Consider the following 3,570-nt stretch of genomic DNA (forward strand, 5'->3'; position numbering starts at 1 on the left):
ATATTCCGAGTTCAAATTCCACCGAGCTCAACTTTGCCTTTCATCCTTTCGGGAAAAGGTGAAAAGAGCACTATTTGAGCACTGGGCTCGATGTAATCGACTTACCTCCTCCCCAACCCCGAAATTTCTGCAGTTTATTATCATTATTATTGTTATTATTAGGGCGACAAGCTGGCAGAATCATTAGCACGCCGGGCGAAATGCTGAGCAGTATTTCGACTGCCGTTACGTTCTGAGTTCTAATTCCGCCGAGGTCGACTTTGCTTTTCATCCTTTCGCGGTCGATAAATTAAGTACCAGTTACGCACTAAGGTCGACTTAATCGCTTTGTCTGTCCTTGTTTGTCTCCTCTTTGTTTAGCCCCTTGTGGGCAGTAAAAATCATTAGCACGCCGAGCAAAATGATTAGTGGTATATCGTCCGTCTTTACGTTCTGAGTCCGAATTCTGCCGGGGTCAACATTGTCTTTCATCCTTTCGGGATCGAATTTGCCTCTCATCCTTTTGGAGTTGATAAAATAAGCACCAGTAGAGCGCTGGGGTCGATGTAATTGCTTTACTCCCTCCCCTGAATTTGCTGGCCTTGTGCCAAAATTGGAAACCAATATTTTACTAATACCCAAAATGCTTCGCGACATTTCGTCCGTCTTTACGTTCTGAGTTCAAATTCTGTCGAGGTTGGCTTTACTTTTCATCCTTTCGGTAACGATAAAATTGGTACCAGTTGAGCCCTGGGGTCGATGTGATCCACTTATCTCCTTCCCCAAAATTACTAGCCTTGTGCTAAAGTTAGAAATCAATATTTTACTAATACTATTAGAATGTGTCTCTATGTTTTGCTTGCTTTATTCTGAACCTCATTTCTGTTTGATCGTAATTCAGGTATATTATTTCCATCATAGAAATCCGTAAACCACCACAAAGAATTTCTTTGGTCCCCCAGACCCTTGATGCGCTAAACACAAATTTAAGGGGTTTTTTTCGGTTTATCAGTTCTAGATGTTTCTAGTTTAAACCAAACATGTCCGCGGAACTATTTAATTCATAGTAATGATGATATCTATATGTTTTTCTTTAGCATTTTTTAATCTATAGCCATAACGATTATTCTAATATGCTGCATTAATTCTCTACTGAAGTGAAATATAAGTATTAGAATGATTTTACAGAAAGCATTTAAACTTCTTAAATTACATGCCTGTTGATAGCTGAAATATAGAATTATATACGCTTCTTAGGTAAGTTTTAATTTTTATGAGGAGCGTGAGTATGGTAAATATTTTTAAAAATCTGTGTAAAAACGGTGATAACCTTGGAAAACAGATAAAGAAGAGTTATAGAAATAACCAACATTTCAATATATTTTGCCAACGTTGTCGTCTCCCGCCATCCATCTCTCGTTTTCATTGCTTCTTTTTCTTAGTCATGCTCCCTCTCCCTCTATAAGTGCGTATGTATGAGTCATTATATGTATGTGTGTATTCTCACCACACAAACACATATATATGTATATTTGTATATATATTTGTATATATATATATATATATATATATATATATATATATATATATATATATGCATACACATACATACATGCATAATGTGTATCGGTATATTATCAATAGTTCTTTCCTATTTTACCACAAGGCCAGCAACTTGAGGGGAGGGGGCAAGTCGATTACATTGATCTCCAAGAGCTCACCCCAAAACAACGAAAGTCAAAGTCGACCTCGTTGATATTTGAACTCAAAACATATGGCCGGAAGAGATGCCTTCCATCCTTTCGGAGTCGATAAAATTAGTGCCATTCGAACACTGGGGTCGATCTAATTGACTTAAGCCCTACTTCCCGATAATTGCTGATCATGTCCTAATATGTGAAACCAATATTCAAATTATATATTTTATGTTTTTACTATATTTTTTTTAATTTAACAACGTTAATATCACAGTATTGATCTTTATACTGTATTTTATATATATTTTTTGTCGTAGTGGTATTTCAGATTGGCAGTATGATTAGTATACACTTGTTTGTTCGTTCAATGACCTCTGCCTTCACGCAATTAAACTATGTGGAGTACAAAATATTATATTTGTCTGTTGCTGACTTGGAAAGCGAATATATGAACTCAGTACTGTGATACAAAAGTTAATTTGTTATTTGTACATTACAAACGCAGTCGTGTTTAGAATTGGGTCGGACTAGATGAGACTAGAATATTTAGCTGATTAATGTAGGCTAACGAGGTATATATTAGCGAGAAATTAACCGTTAGTGATTATACAATACAGAAAATTTTTTACTTCATATCTCTTGCTGGACTTGCGCCAAAATTTTAAATCATTATTATAAATTTTAAATCATTATTCTTTTTCTCTCCCTTTCCTTCACTCTCTCTTTGCTTTGCTTTTTACTTCCATTTCTCTCTCTGTATCATTCTGTCTCTCACATTCGTTGGATTATAATTTATATCATTACGATTTCAATGTTGCCTGTATTCTCAATATATTACGTCCCTGTTCAATACAATTTAATTACATAAGTAAGAAAAATTAGAAATTACATACGTAAGAAAAGTACACATAACACCTCCATGAGTCCTTCACGCAATAAAAAAACCCAACATAGAACACACAACAGAAAAATAACACCCCCGACCCTCGGTCTTCCATCCCCAGCTTGATCTCAATCTTATGGCAGTAAAGACAAACTCTAGACTGATATCAAAAATAAAAGATACGCCTACGGCAGGGGCAGTAAATCGGAAAACCCTGAGAATATAAAACTTTACAAAATAGACCAGGTGACGTTCAGCAGTGGTAAGTCCTTTAGGTTGGTGGCCGTCTACGCACCTTTTGGTAGCAGACAGTCTGATTTCTTTCGGGACCTGGAGAATTTCCTAGGTACCTCGCATTCTATAGTTTTATTAGGCGACTTTAACATAATCTGCGATGCACGCGTAGATTGTGCTGACGAAACACAGGATAGAAGTGAAAACTTATGCCTCAACGATCTGCGAAGTCGGTTTCAGCTGGCGGATCGATACAGACTAGATTTCCCGGACGTCCCAGTGTGGTCATTCGAATAACACCTTAAAGACGGATGAAGCAATTCTTCTGCCCATGTATTTAGGGAGAAGAAATTCAAAAATAAATATCAAAGACATACCGCTCGAAGTCGACCCAAATTGGCTGGGGGCAGCTTCGATTATGGGCCTGGAGGACAAAATCACGATCTTAATAAAATTTTTAATTATATAAAGAACATTAATACTCATTAACATTAACACAGGCATTGGTTAAAGTGATATATAAGTTTGTTACGAGTAGACTTGGCTGAAGAGAATCAAGCATTTTTGGCACTAAATTCGAAATCATGATACCAGGTTAATTGGCATTCCTTCTTGCAATTTAGTAGAGGTAAGACGCAATCCTTATTCACTTAGTTTTTTTTTCCAACCATGCCTTCGAAAATCTAGTGCTACTTTTCGTAAGTTCGGAGTATTTTTGACGTCTATTTTTGGCAAAGCTGATGCTCCATAGTACCCTTGTTATATATAATTCATATA

The sequence above is a fragment of the Octopus bimaculoides genome, chromosome 11 (genome assembly GCF_001194135.2).
Source record: "Octopus bimaculoides isolate UCB-OBI-ISO-001 chromosome 11, ASM119413v2, whole genome shotgun sequence".
NCBI lineage: Eukaryota > Metazoa > Mollusca > Cephalopoda > Octopoda > Octopodidae > Octopus > Octopus bimaculoides.